Source organism: Diachasma alloeum, unplaced genomic scaffold (assembly GCF_001412515.2).
Source record: "Diachasma alloeum isolate Michigan unplaced genomic scaffold, Dall2.0 Dall_scaffold_00463, whole genome shotgun sequence".
NCBI lineage: Eukaryota > Metazoa > Arthropoda > Insecta > Hymenoptera > Braconidae > Diachasma > Diachasma alloeum.
Window position 1 is genome coordinate 207,071 of NW_021680596.1, and position 18,189 is coordinate 225,259.

The window sequence follows — 18,189 nt, forward strand, 5'->3', positions numbered from 1 at the left end:
GGGAGGGGGCGAAGAGGTTAGAGCCAAATAATAATAACATTAATTATTTTTGATAAATTTTTTGTCTTTTTTGGAGCAGAGGGACAGAGGGGGTGGGGGCGAAGGGGTCAGAGCCAAATAATAATAACATTAACTATTGGAGGGGAGGGGGGGTGAAGGGGTTAGAGCCAAATGATAACCTTAATTGTTTTTTTTTTCTCTTTTTTGGAGCAGGGGGGCTCAGAGGGAGGGGGCGAAGGGGTTAGAGCCAAATAATTATATTAATTATACTGTAGCTGTAGTGGTCACGCGGGGAGTGTGTGGCTCCAGCGGTCATTCTAACTAAGCAGCGTTCAGTCGGCCCAGTACTTGGATGGGTGTCCGCTTAGGCACACCTAACCGCGTGGGACTACAGCTGCTAGGCACGAATGTAGGGAACCACGCTGCCCATTGAGTCAATGTGACCAATGGACCCAGTGGAATCCCTGCATTATCGGCCGGCTGCACGACTGAGGTTTTCCATGGTTTCCCTGGCAGCCAATCCTGAATGCGGTGCAGTTGGGGATAAAGTAAGTCGACCCATGGTAACGCAGATAGGGAAGGGAACAAAATGTACAAACCCGAGAGGGTATGCATATGGAAACAAAAATATTTAATATTAATTATTTTTGATAAAAATTTTTTTGGGAGCAGAGGGGCAGAGGGGGGGGGGCGAGGAGGTTAACGCCAAATAATAATATTATTATTTTCGATAATTTTTTTTTGGAACAGGGGGGGGAGTGGGACGAAGGGGTTAGAGCCAAATAATAATAGTAATTATTTTCGATAAAATTTTTTTCTTTTTTGGAGCAGAGGGGCGGAGGGGGGTGGGCGAGGGGGTTAGAGCCAAATAATAATATTAATTATTTTTGATGAATTTTTTTGAACAGGGATGGAGGGGGAGGGGGCGAATCGGTTAGAGCCAAATAATAATATTATTTATTTTCGATAAAATTTTTTTCTTTTTTGGAGCAGTGGGGCGGAGGGGGGTGGGCGAGGGGGTTACAGCCAAGTAATAATATTAGTTGTTTTTGATGAATTTTCTTTATTGGAACAGGGACCGGAGGCGGAGGAAGGTGAAGTGGTTAGAGCCAAATAATAATATTAATTATTTTTTATAAAATTCGTTTCTTTTTTGGAATAGAGTGGTAGAGGGGGGCGGGCGAGGGGGTCAGAGCTAAATAATAATATGAGTTATTTTTGATGAATATTCTTTTTTGGAACAGAGGGGCGGAGGGCGAGGAGGTGAAGGGGTTAGAGCCAAATAATATTTTTATTTTTTTTTCAATTTTTATTATTGCCATGTATGACCTACTCAGCCTTTTATCTTTGGTTTACGGATATAACATAATGACAGTAAAATTTTTTGTTCTTCTCGTATACCCTTTTGAGTCCTTACGATTTGTTCGCTTCCCACCCCCAAACCCCCTGTACCGCATTCGCCGAAGTACAAGGGAAAACCTCATTTAAGGAAAAAATCTGCCCAGGTACAGTCGTCTCTTGCGAGACTCCCGCTCGACAATGAAACCGTGAGATTTAGAGTGTCACAAATTTTGGCCCCCCCAGCCGGAATTCCAACCCGGGTCTCCCGCATGCCAATCCCATGCTCCAACCACACAGCCACCGCCGTCGGTACATAATGACAGTAATAAATTTATAGAGTATCTTGATAGTATTCGTCCGGTCAAGTGACCAGGGCCTGCTCTAGTCAATCCTCTTCTCCTGGTTGCGACGGGCTGCCTCTGTCACAGCTGACAACCAGTCTTCTCTCTATGTCCCCAGCCAATTTTTCGAAATGCCAGGCGTAATCGCAGAGTGCAAAAAATGGTGGCCCTTTAAGAGCATCCAAAAGCTTATCTGTCGGACGGTCGTTTGTAGCGCCCTTCCGCCACCGCTCCATTGGCTCTGTCCATTTCTCATCAATGAGCAGGAGCGCCTGTCCACAGGGCCAAATGTGTTCGAAGGACTCCGGTTCCAACTGACAGACCCTACACGTGTCGCCCCGGAAGCCCTTCTTACACTGTAAGAAATTCTTGGAAACTTCCCATGGGAAAGATTAAGAAAATCCCCACTCTTTCAGAATTCCCTATTCCTCAGAATATTGGTAAGAAATTTTCCCAGAACCTAGGAGTTTTCCAAACTGTTTAGGAAATCTCCAAATACTTGGGTGAGTTTCCAATCTTCTGCGAACTTCCTAAAAATGTTTTGGAAAATCACAGGCTAGCATGCTTGGAATTCTAAGGATGTCTTCGAATTTTCTCAATGGAAAATTCTGGTTTGGAAATTTCCAAAACTTATTCCAAATTCCCCTCAATTTTGGAATTCTGCTATTTTTTTCCGTGAATTTCTGAACATGAATTTGTATTTTTCCATGCGTTATTTTTCAATTCTCCAAAGACCTTTTATAGGATGCCGAGATTTTTGAGAATTAGTTTTTTTAGCAATTTTTCATCTATGCTATGAGAATTATGATTTTATCGTACTATTCACATTTATTTTCGTGTAATATCCCAAGATCCTGTGAAAATCTCCGAACACAATTTCCATTTTTCAGTGGAATTCATTATTTGAGAAAGGAAGAATTACTTTTCTTATCATTATTATACTTAGAAATCTTTTATTTACGAATTTCTTAAATTCGAAAATGAAAGATTTCTGAAGGATTTGCTCCTCTTGTTACGATATAATTCATTGTAAGCAAATTTTTCTCCAAGTACTTTATACTCCGTATGGACTATTGTCTTCGATGGCCATCATAGTTTCCATCAGGTCGTGGAAGGATTCACGAACTTCTCCACCCCATAGTTTCATTTAGGCCAATTACCTCAATGTAAAATTCAAGGGGGGAGGGGGGAAAGAGGGTATGAAGGTGTAGAACCTGGCCGACCATCCAGACAGTGCCAGTGAATGTTAGTGAGCGTCTTTTCTCTAGAGCGTTTGCATTAAATTCATACATTGGATCGAAATTGACTGTCAGTGATGATAATAAGGACCTAGTGCATTCAAAAGTAAGTAAAAATTCGGTACTGAATCTTCGAAAATTAAAATGTCCTCTCCTAATTTAAAATTCCATTTTTCCATCATTTTTTGCAGTTGTCTGGTCGAAAATTCTATACTGTTGCGAGATGTTTTCCTGCAAATCCTGCAATCAAAATTCTACGAAATTAACAACTCATTTGGAGCATTTACAGTTACACAGTGTCTTGACAAATAAATTACACTGTGGTTATCAAAACTGAACGCACTTTTGATACTGACCGAGCTTTGCGCATGCATTTGATTCACTACCACAAACTGTCGATGAGAAGAGGAGTTGAGCAAACTCGCCGAGTTTTTCCTGATAAAAATGCTAACTATGTATGCCGCGTCGATGTTTGTGGCCGAACTTTCAATGACTATCAAAACGACATCGGTCCAGCATTCCTCTATATCATACGAATGAGGAAACGAACAATGGAAGCTTAGGAGAAGAAGAAAAAGAAGAAGAGGACAACAACTTTGGAGATGACACTGATGTTAATATGACGTCAGGGTCAGATGTTGGCGAAGATATTGAGGAACTTCTCGTGAAAAATGCTGCCAATCTCTTTCTCTAGTTGGAATCTCAATTTTTTGTCCCAGCGAGTACTATCCAAGTAATGGTCAATCAGTTACAAACAATTAATGAAATTGGAGAAAAATCTGCAAAAGAAAACATGAAAAGAATTTTGAAAAAATAAAATTTTTCGATGGAAAAAATTGATGAGATTGTCAATGCTGCACTGCAATTCAATCCATTACGATTGATAGACAAATTTGATACAAATTATAAGAGAAATAAATTTTATACAACAAAATTTGATTACGTGGAACCTATAGAAGTATTTATAGGTAAAAATAGAGGGAAAAATTGTTATTTTCATTATATTTCAATGGAGGGCACTTTAAAAAGTATGTTTCAGAATAAATCAGTGGGGAAAATTGATCTTCAGCCGATTGAAAATGATCCAGACATACTGGAAGATTTCACAGACGGCTTAGCATACAAAAATAACCAATTCTTTAAAGACAATCCCGATTGTTTAAAAGTTATGTTATAACAAGATAGTTTTGAGGTAGTGAATCCCATAGGGAGTGCAAAAAATAAATATAAATTATTAGCAGTTTATTTAAGTCTTGGGAATTTGCCTCCTCATACACGCACACTTGTTAATAACATACAATTGGTCGCACTGTGCAGAAAAAAAATTTTCGACCGTGCTAAAATTTATGGTAGGATTGTGGATGATGTGAAAATGCTTGAAGAAAAGGGTGTCGAGTTAGAATCAGTGGGGGTAAAGAAGGTAGAATTGGTTTATGTAGCTGGAGACAATTTAGGCAGTCATCAACTCGGAGGTTTCAGTGCAAATTTTAGCACTCATGAATATTTTTGTCGTTACTGCCCAATAGCACGTATTGAATTTTTCAAGTCAAGCAAAGAGTGTGTCAATTGCAACGATGAACCTGAAAACAGATATCATTATTATCGTAGTAATCTGCCTCTCAGAACAGTAGATTCATATAACAATAGCTTAAAGTCAATGGATGAAAAAGATTCAAATGACGGTGTAAAATTTGATTCAATATTTAATCAGTGTTCCTCATTCCATGTGTGTAATCCGGGCCTCCCTCCCTGCTTGGGACATGATCTAGCCAAAGGCTTAGTAGCATATGACTTGATGCTCTTTATTAAGTATTTCGTACGTAAAGAAAAAATGGTTTACATTTGCAGAATTGAATAACAGAATTCAAAATTTCAATAATTCAATTGAAGATACACGAGATAAACCAGTGCCTATTCTCAAAAACGGAAAAAGAATTACTGGAGGGGCTTGGAAAATATTGACGTTTTTAACACTTTTTCCACTCATCATACATAATAAAATAAACATTATTGCGACTCTCAGAAATAGTAGAGCTTATTCGTGCTCCAGCAATTCATAAATCATTTCTGCCATATTTACAAGATCGTATTGACGAATATTTAATTATTATTTCAGCCACTATGCCGAGCTCTTATATCAATTCGGACCGTTGATGAAAGTTTGGACACTTAGGTTTGAAAGTAAACATTCATTTTTTAAGGGAATAATGCGCAGTCTAAGAAATTATCGTAATGTAACTAAATCATTGAGTGAAAGGCACGAGCTTTACCAGAGTCTACGTCGACAAGGCTCTGATTGGCGACCTACGGTTTTGGTGAAGGAAATATCAACTTATGTATCAGATTTATATTCGCTAAAAATTCAAGAGGCAGTCAATGCGATCGGAGTATCCTGTGAGCTGAGTGAATGTCAATGTGTAGAAATATTGGGGACATCATACAAGAGGGGAGCTGCTGTAATCTTGCGTCAAGATGCTTACCAGTGTAATGTGACTATTCGAAAAATCAGCTTGATATTAGTTGATAATGATGAGAATGTCTATTTTGTCGTAGAAAGATTGAAGAGCATTTTCCAACCTCAATTCCGTGTATATGAGATTCAAGGCCAGCAAACATATGAATGGGTACGTCAAACAGATTTATTCCGTTATAAACCATTGCATATTTATACCATCGACACTAAAAAATATATACGATTACAACACGCCATTATAGGTAGGGCCAATAGCATTTGAAGACTTGCAATAAGTACATCATTAGAAAGGCAATTTTCGAAAAGGAATAAAGTTGTACTGTTGTAACTAAATAAATTTGTATAAATTTGTTCAACCGTTTGTAATTCTTAAAAAAAAAATCTGACTCCTCAGCCATTTACGGTCATTAAAGCGATTTCAATAATCAAATTAATTAAAAAAGGAGATTCAAAAACTTCCATTCCTAAAAATAAATGAATAAATAAATTTATCATCTCTCAGAATGGATGACTGCTAGACGGAAACGTCTCAATATTGTTGGTTGGGGGGAAGTGTGTTATGCATTATTCACGCATGAAACAAAATTATAGAAAAATCTTGTGAATTCACTAGACAATTCTTTTGGATTTCTGTAGGACTTTTTATTAGCTTTTAAAAGCCAATAAAATTTGATTTTGCTATACAATTAATTCTATTGAAATATTCTATCATTTATCATTTCAATTCCAAATACTAATAGAAAGTTCTACAGAAATCTTCAGTGAGAACTATACGATAATAAAAATTATAACAATCATAAAATAGCATTTCATCTTCCTATATAACTTCTTCTACTGCAATATTTTCCACGAAAATTCCTCGCCCTGATTTTTTTTCCACTTCTCTTGTACAAGTATGAGAAAATTTGATGTAAAATCCTAGTGAATTTTCTAGAAAATGCAGTTGGATTTCTATTGAATTGTTTCGAAAAATTTTCCATTGAAATTTTTCGTGTGTATATTCTCTCTTCATTTGAAGAATTTAGAAAATTTTGTCCGAGGAATTTTTGTAGAAAATATTTTTTGTTGACCATTACTATTGAAATGTGAGTTCTTTTTTCACCATATAGAATAAAAATTTTCGTGAATAAATTAGCAATATTCGTAGAAATACGGATATCAAAAATTAACGTTAATTACAAGCATTCCATACTTGCCTCACTTTCCACACTTGCCCCACTGTCCCCTATATTTTTTCTTTTAAATGAGAGAAGTGGGGAGCCCCTTAACATATTAGTGCCCCATAAGAAAAGCCCAGTTACGCATGAAGACTACTACACAATGGTAAAGAGTGGGGGACTGTGAGCCAGTTCAAGATAGGTTAAGACTATCAAATTTAATTTGAAATAATTGTTTTCAATTTACTCTTTATTTATCCAACCTGAAACGTATGAATAACGATCGATATTTCTCGATCCAATAAAAAGTGTTTGAAAATACCTGGAAATTTAATACATACATTTTGATTGAAAATTTTCAGAAAATTTATAATCGAAATCATTTTAAATATTGATTACTCGTGGTTTCTGCATATCATCACGTTGAAAATAAATGAAGACTGGGTCAATAAAAATACCCATGTAATAGTTGAAAGTGTCGAATGACGCATCGATCCACGATAAATAGATTTACAACATTTTTCTGAATCTTAGGAGAAAGTTATCGGATGATGATAAAAAATGAGGAACAGGCTCGAATCAACGTTCGAATTTTTTTTTAATTGCTTTTTTTATGGAATTTATTGCAAGAAAAATACAACGTAAATCCCTCTCAAGGGGCCATCGCCTGAGGGCCTTCAGTCAATGTTTTTCTAATTCCCGGTATGAAATTGAAATGAGGAATTTTTGAAATTGAAATTGGTATTTTATTTTCCAAGAAAAATTTACGCAGTGCTCCAAGTACAGTCGATTGTATTCTATCGTGCTTTTCCGCTATAAACTGACTGAATATGCGAAAAATGAATAGTTAATCCTTCCATTGTTCCAATCATTTCACTGCAAACCTATTCAAAATGAACCTTTTACATCCACTAGCACAATCTTTTTTGCTCGTTTTCCATTTCTCGAAGAAAGACTTTATGGTTTTATTGCGGTCCTGACCCGAGCGGCCAGGACCGAGCGTCTACCGGTCGGGGAATTCCCAAGACCTTTTGCTGGTCTTTGCGGGTACCTCGGTACCAAGTTTTTCTGTCTTCGGGCTTATTTTCCTCTTCCTTCATTTTACTTGCCCCTTTCTCCTTTCACCAATGAGAAGCCTAAGATTCGGCATCAGGGTAAAATTCACATTGGAAACACTGTCCTTCCACCTTCGTGAGTGAACACTAGCAACAGTTGACCGTCGGCCTCTGTAGAGTTCCCATCAGTGAGTTTCTTAATTTTCGAACAAACTCTTCGTGCAATTTTCACCACAGCGTTTTCTCACATTGACCTCAGTAAACGAGTTTCATTCGCAAATTTTGACTCTAAAAAATGTCCTCTTTAACAATCTTCAAAATTACCGGGCGAGGTCGGTAGAAGAAAAGTCTGGTTTTTGAAAGCACGGTGAATGGTATTATTACGTCAAGAATGGGTTACTTGACACAACTTCATTAAATTAAAATTCAATATATTGAACCAAAGAAACAAGATTAAATTCAAAGATCGTCTCAAATTTAAGGAATAGAATTCAAACACAAAACCCATTTACAAAGGTCCCCTTTTACTTCAATTTTCTAAACCACAAAAGTGTTTGGAATCAAAGGTTGGAAAGGTTCACTTGAAGTAAAATGAAAAGAATTGTGAATAACTTTAAAGTGACTCAATAGAGTCTATATTTTAACAAAACAAGTAGAAAAGTATAACTACAACATTCGACTTACATTCACTGCTCTGCTTTCAGTCGTAAAGTATTTTGTATGTGGTTAAAAGTAATGCCGCACTGAATTTAAGACGTTGGATTAAATTCTTTATTTAAATGAATAAAATAATTAAAAATGTCAAAAGACTTGGGATTTCAGAAAATAATTTAGTCACGAAAGACTAAAATGGAAATTAAATAGTCATCCAAGACTACATGAAAATTAAAGGTCGCGAAAAACCCGAAATATCGCCTTAATAGGTCAATAATAAAATTGGAACCGTGTCCAAAAGAAACTGGAGTATACTAACTCTCAGATATGAGCTACTACTACTACTGTAGCGATGACTACAAAATGCAATCGGAACTGTAACTGACGTGCTCCTATCGCGCACGAGTCTTTATAGCTTTATCTAGGAGGGTGTGCCCTCAGAATGCATAGGGAAATTTCGGGGACCAATTACAAATGACTCTAGCCGAAATTTTCCACTCCAGTGGTTTGAAATCTCCTTGTTTCGAGATCACACTCCATCTCTCTACATGAAGATGTTTTTGGGGTGTAGGCGGTCTTTTCTATTCCCCAACAACCAATGAAAATTGTTTTAGGAATGCCCACATTTTCCCTCCACAATTCTCTTTTATCTCTTATTTTCAACGTAAAGTTAACATCTTTGTTATTTAATTTCTAGAAACAATTCAGATAAATTTCATGAAATTTTATGATAAATTATAATTCATTGAAGAGAAATAGTAATTGAATAGTAATTGAATAATAATTCAATGACATAAAAATATTGTTTAACTTTAATTATTTCGTGGTTTTTCCCGCGTTGATAATATTTCTTAAACAACTATGATAGCTTAATTAATATCCGAAGTGGAAAATTATTCATAAAAGAATCATTCTGTTGTACCATTTATTTTCATATTTTTGTGCCACATGTTCGTTAATGTTTATGGCGTTTCCTCCATGTGGGAAACGAAATCGTTACTCTATTTTTATATCAAATATTTGTCGTGGGAATTACAAAATTTGGACCCACGCTTAGAATTTGTTATCAACAGTCGTCAATGTTTATGTCATTTCCTCCATGTGGGAAACGAAATCGTTACTCTATTTTTATATCAAATATTTGTCGTGGGAATTACAAAATTTGGACCCACGCTTAGAATTTGTTATCAACAGTCGTCAATGTTTATGTCATTTCCTCCATGTGGGAAACGAAATCGTTACTCTATTTTTATATCAAATATTTGTCGTGGGAATTACAAAATTTGGACCCACGCTTAGAANAAGTCTTCTAGCGTATAAAAGTGTTTCTCAGCTCTACATGTAAAAAAATGGTTTATTTGACCTATATAAATTTTATTTGAAATTGAATCAAATTTATTTAATTCAAATAAACTATTTTTCAGGGTCTATTCAGAGTAAAAAAAATATTTATATTAATAAGATTGATTTATGATAACGATGAAAGAATCTAAATAAATATTCCTATAAAAATTTCGGGCATCGGTGTATGGGCCGGGATAGGAGGGCGGGAGGGTGATGCATGGTTTGGTACCTCTCTTAAAAATGTGGTGGATTACTGACACATGCACTAAGAGGCAGAGAGTGATTAGAAATGGGAACCGCGTTTTGGAGGATTACTAATAACTTTCCGCTTTTTTTTTTAATCTCTATTGCAAGGATGAATATTATTTTCTACATGAATGAGAATGAAGAATTTTCTGTCACTTAATTATTTGAAGTTTGTAGCTAATCATATCAAATGCGAGAATTTATATCGGTTTAATCGGAATTGAGGCTTGTGGGTGTACCCCCAGTGGTTTCTTTTAGGGGAACTAGCAATTAATACTTCGTTGGTCACGCTAGGAGGGTCGCGCAACACTTTTTATTTTAAAGAAAAAAAAACACTTGAAAACAAATTTTACAGTTGAATATATTGCAATTATTATGTTGAAATTTCATGGGTCGTCTAGTGAGTGAAGCGCTTCGGAGCGTTCAATTTTGCCAAAAACTCTTGAACTTGAAACTAGAATGGACGATTAACTACAATCTTTTCGGTCAAAGTTCTTGCACCGTTTAATTGACGATATTTCCACGTTAATGCGTGAATTTTTTTCAATTTTTCCACATCGATTGAGTCACGGTACGACTAACCGCGTACGTAAGTTTTGTGCAAGCAACGAAATGGTAGTTGTTTCCGTTATCAATATTCGGTATTATTTGGAATTACTGCTACTTTGAAATTAAAATTAAAAATACAAATTCGGTAGCGAAGCCGTAAATCGGATCAAGTCGACTCAGCTCTTTGCTACGTTTTTGAAGGATACCTCCGAATCTGTCTTCAAATTTTGTGTAACTCTAAATTCACTCTAGAAAAAAAAGTTATTGAGAAGATTTTGCTATCTCCTTTGGATTCCGAGATATTCATTGAAAACCGGCCACCATTCAGAATCGACTTAATCCGGTTTACCGCTTCGCTAATGAATTGAAGTTTATCATATTTGTAAAAAAAAAATTGGTTCACAGCTTGTACTTGAAGATGATGGCACAGATATACAGGATGATGAAGTATTAGTACACATTGGAGAGGCCTACCCACGTCCCGTATTTTTGATGATTCTCCGTGCGACCGAGGAGTGGATACCACAAGCTTTGGATAGGCCTGTACATGATGTAGCAGTAGACGGCCAATCAACTATTCCAGAATGCCATTCAGGTGAATATTGATCATTGCATAAAGAATTCAAGGGTAACAATAACAGTTCAGTACAGTTCATATATTTTCATAATATTTCAGTGGTTGACGCTATGGACATTGGGAATGGGTCGATGAGTTCCGGATCAAACTTGCCACCACCTTCGCCTCCCAATCAGCATAACAAAAGAGATTCACCCGTTCCATTGGCCAGAGTATCACCAACATCATCTCAACGGTCAATAGCCCATCTACCGCTCAATCGATTCTGTCCGAATTTGCGAAAAGTTTTGGATGAAAAACGATGTCCTACACGTCGAGCTCGTCGAGGAATGCTCGTAGTTATTGGAGATTACTTGATGGACGAGAAAAAGGATGTATCCAGGGGTGCAGCGAGAGAGATGGCGCAAACTCTCGTCCGAAAATTTCCAGCGAGTTTTGTGCATAAAATTGGAGGCAAAATCATTGACAATGGTGTCGAATCCTTGAGAGACAGCATTTATTACCGTACGACATATTTGAAAATATGTTGTAATGCAAAAACACCTGGAACACTCGCACAAAGTGGAACGCAAACATCCAGGAAGAGGAAGCGAGCTAGTGAGCCTATCGATTATGGCTGTGTAAATCCTGCACCCATGTTGCCAGACGACGAGTCGCAAGAGTCCCAAATGAATCAGAAACGTCTCCTATCCGAAGAAGCTCACAAATCTGTACGAGATGAAATGAAAATTGATGAATGGCTGCAGAAAACGTATGCTTCCCAAATAGTCGACATGAACAATCGAGAAGTCAATATCGGGACCGTCTTCGACGAGTGGCCAATTCTTGGTAAAGGCACATACTTTGTCCGGCACTGCATGGAGTTATTTGATAAAGAGGATATCTATGATTTCTTCCTATCTCAACTTTAGAAATACTCTCGAATGATTGAATTCATGAGGAATGAATGCATTTTGTTAACACGCACAAAGGAAAAGGTGGCTAATCGTGATTCGAGGATTTCTAGTTTCAGGAAAGTTTTGAACATTGTATCGACGAATGATGAAAATGAAAGGATCCGTGGAATCGCCAGCGTTATGCTCATCGTGCAACACTTTCAAGAAAATATGACGCTCTTGTTTCAAGTTGTGGACGTATGTATTTATTTAAAAGTAATCTTCAATGTTTTCAATTTAATGTACTCTGTACTGATTACATTTGTAATGTTTACAGAGTACTACTTCTGACGAAAAAATAGAAACTAAATTTGGGACCATTTCTACCTCGCTGTTGATTGTGAAAGGTGAGAACATAAGATATTAATCTTATCCTTAAAAACTTAGTGCATCCACTAGAAAATTCTATCTAGTTCGATAGAAATTCTTATAAAAACTATTCATTCTTAGCCTATTCTCATGAAAAATTTCGCAGCTTCTCAATGAAAATATTCGACAGATAATTTGATACAGTAGATCAGTAGAATTTTATCTCTTATAGAACTCATTGGATGAACGTGTTTCCCATAGGAATTTCATAGCTCAAACGGTCTAAATTCATTTGTTGGATTTTTTTCCTCAATGGACGTGGAAAAAAATTAGAGTGAAGAAATATTAGAAAATTAATATCGACGAATTTTTATAGAAAATATTTTGAATAGAATAATAACTTGTAGAATATATGATTCCTATCAAACATTTTCTGAAAGAAAGGCTAATAGAAGTTCAATCGGAATCCACTAAAATTTTCTCATTCGGATCTGACAGCCATATTTAATATTTTGATTTTTGATATTTTTCAGGAGAATCCCTATTCGATGAAAATGGAGAATTCTTTATCATGATTGATGGACAAGTTTGCATTGAGGCAGAGTCAGCCTTACAAGGTATATTCTGCCTCTTCACCAGTTACTTTGTCTTCAACCTGAAATATCCAGATCAGTTGGGGAAAACATTGGAATTTCTGCAGAGGTAATTTTTCATATGAAAACTTGAACATTTTCATCGAAAAACTTGATGAATCCGGTACAAAATGTTATTGAATTTCTATTGAACTCCCTATTACTTTTCTAAAGATTCACTGGAGAAGATCTACAGTTTATCTATGCGCTTGTTTTGCATTAGAAATTTTTTATGGGAAATATTCTATGGAAAAATTCAATGGAGGTTGATTCGTCAATGAAACTCATTTCATTGAGATGTTTTCAATCAAAATTCCCTGAATCAAATTTTCCAAGTTTTTTGTTTGATTTTTTTAATGAGGAGAAAAGAATCAAGGAGAAAATATTCTAAAAATTCATGTCTAGGAATCCCTATAGAAAATTCAATGAGAGAGTTTCTATCGAACATTCTCCATACAAAAAACGTGCAGTAAATATCAGAAATTCTTCAATGAAATCGGTCAAAAACTAATAGAATTCAATAGAATTTTTTATCGAATATGCCATGAAATTTAAGTAAAAACTGAATCAAACTTTTTGTTGTTATTTTCCAGGGCTGTGTTCGACATCAATCCTGAGGGATCCAGACGAAAAAGCGCGAAGAAAGCGAAGAGCCTGCTCGATGCCAAAGTGATAAAATTATCCGAGGATTTCTCATTTTACATAAACTAACGATCCTCATTTCCTTACACGGAGGCGAACAAAATGAAAGGATCCGATATCCCCATGTACAGCACTTTTTTCTTTGTAGCATATTTTTATGAAAATAAATAAATAAATCGAAAATTTTAGATTTTGTGTAATTTTCTTGATTTAATTTTAGATACCGCTGAGATAGTAAAATTCCAATAAAGTCGTAATTTTGATGGAAATACTCGAAATTTCCTGAACAGTTGCGGTCTGATTTCTCAGTAAAAGTGTAGTAAATTTTTTCATATTATGTAACTTTCCAATTGTATACGCTCGTAAATTTCTAAATGAAAGGGAAAAATATCACAAAATTTCGGAATTTTACAGTAGTAGTTATTTTTAAATTATCAAAGAGTATTGCACATTTCTAAGAGAAGCGGAACTTTGCCCCTCATCCCCATGAGAAATTTCCGAATCGAATAGTATTTCCTCAAGCGGTAGTGTTTGGCATTTCCCAAATGTTTTGGAAAACTCTATTTCAAAGCGAAACTCGCTCCTCATCTCTATGGGAAATTTCCGTACCCAATAGTATTTCCCCGAGCGCTAGCGCTTGGTATTTTCCTAACTTTTTGGAAAATCCTGATTCGAAGGGGAACTTTGCTCCTCATCTCTATGGGAAATTTCCAAACCGAATAGTATTTCCTCGAGCGCCAGCGCTTGGAATCTTTCAAGCGGTTTTGGAAAATTCTAACCGACCGTACAGAAAATCCCCACAATCTTAAGCGGGAAAATCCCTATAGAATCCCCTAGTGTTAACTGCTTCCAAACTTTTTTGGGAAATTTCCCACAGAAATTTCTTACAGTGTACCTGCACGACTGACATTACCGCACCTTAATCTTGCCCACTGCTCCTTGGTCTTGCCGGCAGTGATGCCAGACGTGAGTCCCACAGGTCCCCCACTCGTCGCTCGAGTACCACTACGCAGCCTTTGGGACGCCGAACGCCTGGCATTCCGTTTAAATCGTTTGAATTCGATCGACAACGGCATGACTTTTTATTCCACTTTCTTCAATGGACATTGGGAAGGAATAAGTGTTTGAAATAAAGTTAATAAATGTTGGACGATGTAATGATCGAACTTCTCGTGATCAATAGAACAAGGGTTAAATGTCACAAGGGTCAAATTTCGCAACAGTCTAACGTCACAAGGCTTACAAGAGAATGATGAAATTTTACGGAGGTTGAATGTTGCAATGGTCAAACTCCACAAGAGTCAAACATCACGTCACAAGGGTCATAAAAGGATGGTCAAATTTCATGTGAGTCAAACGTCACGAGGGTCACAAAGGAGTAGTCAAATTTCATGGAAGTGAAATGTCATGAGGATCCCAAGGGGATAGTCAAATTTCACGAGGATCAAATGATTCCTACGCTAGCCCTGTTTCTCTATGCACAACCGAATTGAATAAATGTTATTATCGGAATTTACGTTGCCGGTAATGATGAATCTGAATTCGAAGTCTGTTTTTGCAAGTTGTGGTCAAGTTTTCTTATTTATAATAATTCAATGTTTACACCATCATATCACGGAAACGGTTGCAGATAGGTAACAAAGTTTCAAACAAAAAAATTAGGAAATATAAAAATACGCATTTTCTGTTATATAACTTTTTTCCCTAACTATGAGATAAGGAGTAATCGGGGGTGGGAGCGAAGCGGGCGGTGCATTAGCCATTGCGCGAGGTGTCGGCGGTAAACGCGTGGACCCCCTGCGCTCTCACTTAACGGGCTATATCTCTGTAAATAATGGAGATATTGACAAAACAATGCAACATTAAATCTATGTACTTTTTATGAGTGAACTAATTTGATGCTAAATTTTTCTCCGTATCCCGAACCATTTACTCACGAAACGGTATTAAACAAAAACGTTGGATGTAATTTGCCTCATAATGCAGCAAAAGAGCGGAAATATTCCATTAACGGCTAGGTGTAGAGAAAAATTTCAAAAAGATACTTGTATGTAAAATATGATGGCGAACATTTTTTTATCTGAACAATTTTTCTTCATCTCTATCGAGTTTGCCAATATACACATCGGAGCGCCTCGATACATCGCGGGCTAACGCGCCGCCCGCTCCACTCCCACTCCACATAACTCTTTATCTATAATAGTTAAGGAAAAAAGGTTCAAGACAAAGAATGTATATTTTGACATGACCAACAGATTTTGTTTGAAACCTCTCCCTATCCACAACCGTTTCCATGATATAATGATATAACAGTTAAGCATTTACTTAATTTCGTAGTGCATACAGAAACAGGGCTAGCGTATGGACTATTTGGCCCTTGTTAAATGTGATCTTTCCGTTGTGACCTTCGTGACCCTGGTGAAATTTAATCATTCCCTTGTGACTGTCGTAAAACGTGATCTTCCCCCTGCGACCTTCGTGACTCGTGTGATGTTTGAACCCGGTGAAATTTGGCCATCTTCTTGTGACCCTCGTGACCTCATCAAATTTGACTTTCCGCTTGTGACCCGCGTGATGTTTAACCCTCGTGAAGTTTAACTATTGGAATATTCAACCTTTGGGCATTTTAATCATTCCCTTGTGACTTTCGTAATGTCTGATCCTCGGGATAGTTGATCATCTCCTTGTGACCCTCGTGAAGTTTGACCCTCGTGAAATTTGACCCTCCCCTTGTGACCTTCTTGACCCTCGTGATGTTTGACCCTCGTAAAATTTGACCATTCCCGTGTGACCTCATGAACTCGTAACGTTGACCCTCCTGAAATGTGTTCTTCCCCTTTTAACCTTCGTGCCCCCCATGATGTTTGACCCTCGTAAAATTTGACCATTCCCGTGTGACCTCATGAACTCGTAACGTTGACCCTCCTGAAATGTGTTCTTCCCCTTTTAACCTTCGTGCCCCCCATGATGTTTGACCCTCGTAAAATTTGACCATTCCCGTGTGACCTCATGAACTCGTAACGTTGACCCTCCTGAAATGTGTTCTTCCCCTTTTAACCTTCGTGCCCCCCATGATGTTTGACCCTCGTAAAATTTGACCATTCCCGTGTGACCTCATGAACTCGTAACGTTGACCCTCCTGAAATGTGTTCTTCCCCTTTTAACCTTCGTGCCCCCCATGATGTTTGACCCTCGTGAAATTTGACTTTCCCTTGTGACCCTCGTGAAATTTGACTATCCACTTGTCACCCTCATGACCCTCGTGATGTTTGACCTTCATGAAGATTGACCATTCCTTAGTGACCCACGAAGTTTGACCATTGTAACATTCAACCTTTGTGAAATTTAATCATTCCCTTGTGACCTTCGTGAAATTTGATCATCTTCTTGTGACTCACGTGAAGCTTAACCCTCGTGAAATTTGACCTTCTCCTTGTGACCTTCGTTATCGTTATGATATAAATTAATTCTCGGCCTTTTATCGACAATTCTGACATTTATTTATAGAAAAATGAATACAAATCTAATCTTCAAAATAATCAGCACCACTTTAATCGGCATCACTGCTTGCCGGGTATCTCTAGGTCCTCTCAGTAGTAGTATTCTTTGACTTTCCCCCTCTGGTCCACGTAAGGGTGCCCTCTCAGCATGATAAATAGTTCCCGCAGTATGAGGAGTTCTCTGTACGCTCTACGTCCCTCGCCCGTTCCTGCTCCCTCATTCTTTCATCTACGTCTTTGAGACGCTTGAGACTCTCTTCGTCTTCTGGTTCTCTCCATAGCTTTCCAGTCAGGTCTATGTATCCAGTTGCCTGAAGATTCTTGCCAAGTTTCTTAGCCCACTTTGACTGTTGTCCATTGGCCAGGTTTCTCAACTCTTTTCTGAGGCATATTCTTGGCTATCTCTCTTCGTTCATTGCCAACACTTCTCCCATATAGCGGGTTGCCCTGTTCGCAGCCAATATTTTCAGCGAGGGGCGGCGGGACTCCAAGCTCAGGGTGTAATCTGGGGTATTGCGACTCACCCCCATACCCATTTTAACCAGCGGTTTCTGCACCCTCTCGAGGGGGACACAGGTTGTCCAGCCCCAAATCTCCACTCTGTATAGGACCCCCGATCTGGAAAGCGTGTTTTGGAGATACAAACGCCTCTTATGGGAGCGGATTCCTGCCTTTTTGATAAGTCCCCACGTGTTGTTAAATAGCCTTTGTGCTTTTGCTGCCATCTTGGCGGAGTGGCGGGAGAAGGTATTCTCGGAGGCGAACCAGAAGCCCAGATATTTGAATTCTCTACTTCTAGCTCGCCTCCACTTAACCGCCATTTAACCTTTCCGTCGCGCTTGCTACGTCCGCCGTTACTAAAGACCATCATTTTAGTCTTCTGGGTGTTAGGGATTGAGTTGTTTTCCCGGGCGTAGTTGCTCATTCTCCTAAGCATTTCTTGCAACCCCTCAACGCTTTCAGCAACTAACACCACGCCATCCGCAAACTGCGGTAAGAAGATCTTCGTTTTCCCAATCCTGGAACCTCCCACATCCCATTCTCTGAACTTCTCGTCCATGTCATTGATAAGAAAAGCAAAAAAAAGTGGGCTGAGTGGGCATCCCTGCCGTACTCCGGTTGTCGTGCTGAAGGTTCCCGAGATTGACTGTCCAGTGATGATGTCGTTTCTCGTATCCGCATAAATGCCCTGAATC